At 42.6% G+C, this 8372-nt stretch overlaps 2 protein-coding genes across 6 annotated transcripts in view; one reads left to right on the top strand and one right to left on the bottom strand.

Moving 5' to 3' along the window:
• LOC120032827 (mitoferrin-2-like) overlaps positions 1 to 8372 on the bottom strand; it is a 251179-nt gene that overhangs the window by 29335 nt on the left and 213472 nt on the right. The gene's annotated exons all lie outside the window — the stretch shown is intronic.
• The window catches only part of LOC120032823 (CREB3 regulatory factor-like), a 30127-nt gene continuing 25228 nt past the window's right edge, over positions 3474 to 8372 (top strand). Inside the window, exon 1 of one of the 5 annotated variants that reach the window (XM_038979017.1) lies at positions 3474 to 3565. The gene's annotated coding sequence lies outside the window, so the exon portion shown is untranslated. The other 4 variants (XM_038979015.1, XM_038979018.1, XM_038979014.1 and 1 more) reach the window with 4 other exon arrangements.

Here is an 8372-nt window from a genome sequence, read left to right as displayed (position 1 = left end):
GGACCAGCTAGGGCATCCTATCTCTGAGACAGCTTGTTCCTCAGCTCAGCCAAAAAGTCAAGAAAGATACATCAATATACAGCTACTTTTGAGAAAGACCAAATGATGTTGTGTTTTCCTTTAAGCCTTGTTGATAGTTGTGGTGGCGGTTTACAGAGGGATCAAAAGTGATAGATCAAGGGCACGTCCCAAATGGCAACCTATTGCCTATACTCTATAGCGCACTCCTTTTAATCAGGGCCCATTGGGCTCTGGTCAAAAGTAGGGCACTATGTAGAGAATAGGGGGTAATTTAGGACGCTCCCTGAAGTAGACATGATTCAGCCCAGGGCTGACATGAATAGATCAGTTTACATGAGAGAAAGCTGTTCTATGTATTCCAGCTATGTAGATATGTGATATGTGGAAGCCTAGGTCCATTATTACAAACACTAGACCTAGGTTGCAACGTGCACAACAGCTCATTCATTGTGGTCACCATGGAAACATTGAGCGTATAGATGTGTGTGTTTTTGACACTGGAAAAAGACTTGTCTGACTCAGGCCTTGTGTAAGTGTGATCTAATGTGTAGGTGTATACAGTGACATTGTCCATGTGAATCCCTTAGTAAAGACCCTATTTCAATGTCTGGTACACTGTGTCCTGTCTCCTTCTGAATCCTCCTCAGCCTGCACCTGACACTTGTCTCTATCGTATACACACACACACACACACACACACACACACCTGATATTATGAGCACTGTTCTTTACCATTCATTTACACAGTTAGAATGGAGTTTAAAGGGACATTTAGACAGTTAAAATGGACGTTTGTACAGTTAAAGTTGACATTTACACAGTTAGAATGGAGTTTAAATGGACGTTTAGACAGTTAAAATGGGCGTTAAGGATAAAGGAAACCTCTACCCTTAAGGCTATAGAGAGGGGAAAAAATATTGAGCCATTTGTGCCACCAGCGGATTAGGGATTACAGGGTTACATAAAATTACAGACATCATTCATCATCTAGGATCAGAACAGTTATGATTACCCAAACATTATGGGGCGTCTCTGCTGTGTGAAAGGTGATGGAAATCGCTGTATCCCAAATGCACCCTACAGATAATGACTGAAGAAATACAGGACTATATGAGATGAACTGTAGACATGGAGGAAAGCTTTTACTTTGAAATTCCTATTTGGCCTTCACAAACTCAAACACAAACACACAACACGCACGCACACCACTTTCAATAGTCTAAACCTCTCTGTCTCACTTTAACAACAACCCACCTGGGCTATGACTATTGGTTTTCAACAGAATTAAATGGCCTTGGTGACCCATAGTTACCATGTTCCACAGTTCTGGCCATAGAGATAGAATCAGAACTCAGACTCAGAACTCAGACACTCTAGAATATCTATGGTTCTGACAGGCTTGTTCAGTGATTGGATTAAAATCAAATCAAATGTATTTATATAGACCTTCTTACAACAGCTGATGCCACAAAGTGCTGTACAGAAACCCAGCCTAAACGCCAAACAGCAAACAATGCAGGTGTAGAAGCACGGTGGCTAGGAAAAGCTCCCTAGAAAGGCCAAAACCTAGGAAGAAACCTAGAGAGGAACCAGGCTATGAGGGGTGGCCAGTCCTCTTTTGGCTGTGCCGGGTGGAGATTATAACAGAACATGGCCAAGATGTTCAAATGTTCATAAATGACCAACATGGTCAAATAATAATAATCACAGTAGTTGTCGAGGGTGCAACAGGTCAGCACCTCAGGAGTAAATGTCAGTTGGCTTTTCATAGCTGATCATTGAGTATGTCTACCACTCCTGCTGTCTCTAGAGAGTTGAAAAACAGCAGGTCTGTGACAGGTAGCACGTCCGGTGAACAGGTCAGGATTCCATAGCCGCAGGCAGAACAGTTGAAACTGGAGCAGCAGCACGGCCAGGTGGACTGGGGACAGCAAGGAGTCATCATACCAGGTAGTCCTGAGGCATGGTCCTAGGGCTCAGGTCCTCCGAGAGACAGAAAAAAAGAAAGAGAGAATTAGAGAGAGCATACTTAAATTCACACAGGACACCAGATAAGACAGGAGAAATACTCCAGATATAACAGACTGACCCTAGCCCCCCGACACAAACTACTGCAGCATAAATACTGGAGGCTGAGACAGGAGGGGTCAGGAGACACTGTGGCCCCATCCAATGATACCCCCGGACAGGACCAAACAGGCAGGATATAACCCCACCCACGTTGCCAAAATGTCTGTGATCATTCTCTGTCAGCTGCGTTGTTCTCTCCATTGCATATGGAATGTGTCATATGCTGTGGCCTATACCTACTGCCGACTGGGAGAGGACATACTGTACGTATAGCACACACAGGCACGCATGAACGTGCACACACTCTCTCTCACTGTGTCTCTCACAGTACACACATGTACACACCCTCTCTCTCACAGTACACACATGTACACACACTCTCTCTCACAGTACACACATGTACACACCCTTCTCTCTCTCTCACAAACGCTGTGTCTGTCTGTCTCTCTCTCTCACTCACACCACACTAAACTGTTCTATAATTTATGAAAAATAACGTGATCATACAGTACTCTCTCACACACACTAAGTTGTTTTATTATTCATGATACTGTAACTTGACGTTCTGCACACACACAGGCAAGTGGCTACCTACTTTTGTGTAACATTAAGATTTAAAATAGAAAAGGAACATATGATTACTGTCTGTAGACCTAGGCTCCTTATCATTGTGATATTGGTCTGCATGTAGCAGAGTAGGCTAGCTAGGCTAGACACTTTTTCCATGACATTTTAATAGGAATCTGACCTATATTCTCGGATTTAATGTAATTATCTGCCTATAGAGCGGCGCAGCAGGAAGCAGGCTAGAGCCCCCGGTACAGTAAGTAGTCGTGCGGTTCACCGGTTCAGGCACTCATTCTTCACCGTGTCCTAAAGATGGTTCACATGAACCCGCCCCAGCTCTGACGTTACGCCAGCCATATCCGTTTTCACTAGGCGAGTTCGTTTTGCATGGTCCGTTGCCCCGGTTAAAATGAAGACGTCACTTAAGGACCAAGAGAGTGGTCTAAAATAAGCAAAATCCTGCAAACCGGGGCACCGGGCCTTGCAAAACGAACTCGACCACTAGAATTGAGCGCTGCCATGAACTCGTATGCCCTCGTGCACCGAGAGCCTGTGTTTACCCGTTGACACAGTTTCCATTTTGCATCAGGAGTTCTCCTCCGTTGCTCTGCGAGCCGAGCGCGCGTGTGTCGGTCCTTTCGCTTTTAAGAGGAGGCCGTGTCAAATTTAACCGAGTGTGTATTCCAGCCTACCATTAACATGTAAGCACAATAACAAAACATATAACATCCTCGGAACAATGTTCACGCCTCCCCTCCCCTCCAAAAAGCGGATGAGAAACTAAAGTGTTGTCATTCCGCCGAAAATTGAAAGTAGACTAGGCTACCAGTTTGCTCTTTTTTAATTGTGAGTCATACGGGCGACACCATGTGATGCGTAAGGGGGTTAGACCGCTGCGTGGAGATGTGTAAGTTATTTACGAGCTTCTATAAAATAGTATTAGGTTTATCTAGGCATGATGGAGGAAATAATTCAAAATGTATTAATTGTGTCTGGTCTCATTTCGAAATCTGCTCTGTTTTGGATCAGACATGATCCTGTACAGCCTTGATGTCCCCGTTTGATCGACTATGGACTAGCTCGACACCAGCTGTTTAAAACTAACTTCCTTTATGTGAGGATAAATGATGTGTTTGCTTTGTTATGACTTTCGCGGTGTTATCACACTTGTATGTGCGTAATAATCTTTGGAGTGGTTAAGGCTCAAGGCAGACATTTTACACTGGTGTGGGTTAGTAACCTTGTAGCCTACTTGTCTGGAGAGGATTCTTTCAAGGGGACACGGACGAAACCTAATAAGGTATAGCAATGTAGCTAGTCACCTCACTTAAGCTTTGTAATTTACTGAAGTTGGTAGTTATCCCCTCTTGGACTTACCTCGTATTTCGACTTAGTATTTGCGCTATTATTTTGTTAAATGATTTTTAGTAGAACCGATACAAAGTATATTTAGGGAGGAGGGTTCAACTGCATCTTGAGAGCGGTGCATGCGTTTCGATCTCCTGAAAACCCTTTCAACTTTGGCCGTAGGCTATTGTCACTGGCTGTTACTGTACACATTCGAGTCGGTTAGACAACTGTCACTGTCGGTCACATTCGAGTCGGTTAGGCTACTGTAGCCTACACAGTCAGGTGTAGGAAATGACAAAAGGGGAAACGAGGTAACTTATTTTATATCGAAATATTTTCCTCGCAACATATTCGTTTTTTTAGGTCAGGGCTATAAAGAATGTAGACTGTAATGTAGGCTCCATTGTGGCGTGCGAAGTCACTCCACACGCTTTCTAAATCTGGCGTTTCGTGCCGTATTAAAAATTAATAATGGACATCCGGCGTTGCATGGTGCCAGCTGCGCCCCAAATTTATTTTTGGGGGTGGTGTGCGGTGCGCGAGAATTTTGGGATTATTATTGTCTGTCAAATCGAGTTTTATCATATTCGCCCGGTATTTTAGAGATGTTATTACAATTTTAAACAAATTAAAACATTATTGGCGATGTGAGATGCCTTGCTTGAGCGCAGCCATCGGGTTTTGAGGGTCGTGTGTTCTCCCTCGCTCGGTCTCATGCCATGCGGGACCCTGCTGTCTGCCATAGTACCCTCCTCTCTCTCTAGACGGTTCTTTATCTTTGTTGTTGTGCAGTGATCATCCAGTGGTGCAGCCAGACCAGACCAGACCACTGAGACCAAGACGCTGCCCCAAGTTCACATGTTGTGTGTTATTATGATGGGGTTTATCGTTAGGGTGAGGTGATGAGGAAACTGATTAATTAAGGGATCATCGGATGGGCAAGCAAACAAGCGCGGATGAGAACGAAATAGGTTAGTTTGTTTCTCTTTCATTCAGGAGTAAATAAACAAGGGAAGAGAAAGAGAGGGGACGAAAGCTGGGCATCAGTTAGTCCTAAAATAAACCACCGTTTCATCAAAAGTCTTCCAGTAATATTCGTTAAGATGGGAAAAGAACATTATAAATGAAATTATTTCCCCAGACGAATAGACAGTGCGTGCGTCGGACCCAATTTTGCAAATTGGCTTTCCAGACAGTCTTACTGATCGGGCTGGCCTCCGGTCTCCTCTCGTGGCAGTGTAGGCTACTCGGTGCACGCGAGTCGATCGGTTCCACGCTGACATCACGAGCTGTCTGGACTGCTCGTCTCTCTGTCCCGACTAACAGGTGCACTTTTTTGACACTTATTAAATGCGTAAATGTCTAACCTACTTATTATTCACACGTGTTGTTTAGTCTATATAACGTGTTATGCAACCTAAGAGTGGCATGTAAACAGTATTGTGTTATTAGTAGGACTACTAATGGTAGGCTATATAGAGCTTTTGTCTGAAGTGCATAGGCTATGTGTGTGGTCCAATTATTGTAGGCCAATAGCGTATAGGCTATGTGGCTTGTTCCAATATGTCACACTGCCTTTTGACCTATATTATTCTCCAGGCCTCCGAGACATTAAATATGTGTAAAACCACACCAAGGTCGTATATGTTGTTGCTCTAGTGATATGGTGTAGCCTATATTCTGTTAAGGGTCGGCCAAGGTCGGGTGTAGACTAGTCCACCAACCACACGGATCGGGTATTTTCTGAGTGGAGACCGGACTCCGGTCTGGAGCCACATACACAATACGATATCTTGTTTACTTTGGGGAATTGTCTCATATACAGGTATATAGACTATATTAGGCCTAATACATAACCTATTAATAACTTAAAGGGGATGGCTGGGAACCTTGATAATAACTTATCAACTAATAATCAAGTCCTTAATTAGGTGAATTAGGTGAGCTAGTTCAGGGCTACAACAACATTGTAAAACGTCTGGGGTTCCAAAAGATTGGTTTGAAAACCACTGCCCTAAGCTGTTTGTGTTATTTTGTAGCATATAGCCTACTGGTCTTGTCCTATTGGGTATGCGTCTCACATGGCATCCTATTCCCTATGTAGTGCACGTCTTTTGACCAGGGCCAATAACCTTTTAATAGCTTCAAGGAGATGGGAACCTTGATAATAACCTTACCTGATCTCTATACAGTGTGATTTATTTGTAGTAGCCTACTGGGGTATCTTATTCAATATGGTCTCAAAGCCTAAACTGATCCTAAATCAGCACTCCTACTCTGAGACGCTTTATGAATACAGGCCCTGGTGTTGTCCTCATTTGTGACCTACCACCTGGATTCGGTCTTATGTAGCAACATTTGAAATGTGTTTTTTTTTTATTTATTTTTTTACATTGGATACAAGTAGAGACTCAGAGTTAGAAAATGGTATATCATACACTGCAGTTGAGGAACAATGGAAGTTGATAAACTTCTAACCCCACTTTTGAGAAAATGGCTCTTGAATCTTTTGGTACACCTACTGGAGAGGTCTTCTTTGTCTACACCCATTCAGCATGGTTCACATCCTCTTAAGCCTTAGCCCCACCCATCTCTTTAACGATCCACATGTGAGGCCATGTGCTAAACAGAGTGAGTAGTGTAGTAAACAACCACAGATTTCAAGACTAAAAGTGGTAAAAGTAGTAGCCTACAATAAGGAAAAACTCCCGGTAAAAATACACTTTATCTAGTCCTATATCCTATCCTAATCAGACTTTAGTGCAGGTCATGTTGTTCTTCACATTACCTTCTCTGGTAAACACGCTCTATATCAAATCAAATCTAAGTTGCACAGGATACTAAACGGTACAGTTAAATGGTTACTTGCATATTTGCATAGTAGCAATATCAAAACAGAAAGTGGCCAGATAACAAAATATTTTATAATTATTACCCAGACACACCTGCCTAAATTGATGAGTCATGTGAAAGAAATGCTATAACCACCCCCCAGCCACATCTAGCTAAGTGGATGAGTCACTATTGTCTAGACATGTACACATGTCCATGAAATACAATAGATGGCCGTAATCACCCCCAGACACACCTGGCTAACTTTTGTTTAGACATGTAGCTAGCTAGCTAAGCAATGAACCAGTATAATCCCAACTCATAATACTACCACCAATACAAACTGATTGTCATAGCTGTAGTATGAATCTGCAGGTAGCTAAAGCTAACCAACTAGGTTCAATGTTAGCTAGCTAGCTAACATTAGGCTATAACTAGCAATGAAAATGGATTTCTGATTCATCATACACATAACCTTAGCTAGCAAGCCAGCAAGCTAACGTTCGCTAGCTAGCCAATAGTACGCTTTAACTTGCAATGAAAATGACTTTCTGATTAAATTAGAAACATATAATATCTGAACATGTAGCTAGACTCTTACCCATATACATGGATGAATGCTTCACGGCAGACTGGAACCTTTTAACACCGTTTTGTTTGTAGCTACATCTTGTTTTGCCAGCATTGTGTCAAGTCACTCGGTTCACACTGACCGTGGTATGTGCAGAAAGTATCCCATCGCAACTTTTTCCAACTGATCTGTCAATAGCGCTAAATTCAGTGCATCAATTTTGTTGAGAAAAGCAGCAAAACGTTTGTAGTTCTTGATAGGTAACGTTATATCTTTCAAAAAAGCTGCAGTACAAAGGATTATCAACACATACTGAGCAGCTCACGTTATAAACAGAAGCATGCTACATGGCAGACCAATTCAAACTCATCTCCCGGCATGTCCAGCCCATCCATTATCTCAGCCAATCATGGCTAGCGGGAAGGTTCCTGACTTTTTCCGTGGATAAACCAACTAGGCTCATCATTTAACAATTTTACTCGTATTTACCAATGGAATACACGTTTGTTATTAAGGCACATGAAATGTTCCAGAAGGCATTTCTGCCAAAAAAACGCATTTTGATATTTAAAAAAAAAAAGACCTTCAAATACCTCTCCTGTGAAGTAGTGTTATGCGACATACGGCTAGCTTTCTGAAACGGGTCACATTTGACTGGGTCATTAGAGTGTCCTTCTAGTCATTTCATGTACTGCTGTTGTTTTACGGATATAGTTTTAAGTAGCCTCTCTAGAGACTGATCTATTGTCAGTTATTAGTTCCCTCTTCATGTTGAAGGTTAGGGTCTTGGGGGAAGGTAAACTGATCCTATATCTGTCCCTAAGGGGCATTGTCTACCCGGAGCCTCGTTTCAGGAATAGGATAAATTGTCCCAATGACACTGATCTAAGGTCAGTTTTAAGTTTCCCATCTCTCATCGACCTTCATTAGGGCTCTGGGGTGAAGTTTTCCCCTAGGTACC

Source organism: Salvelinus namaycush, chromosome 39 (genome assembly GCF_016432855.1).
Source record: "Salvelinus namaycush isolate Seneca chromosome 39, SaNama_1.0, whole genome shotgun sequence".
NCBI lineage: Eukaryota > Metazoa > Chordata > Actinopteri > Salmoniformes > Salmonidae > Salvelinus > Salvelinus namaycush.
Note: the sequence above shows the minus strand (reverse complement) of the source record. Positions and strands in the feature narration are given on the sequence as shown.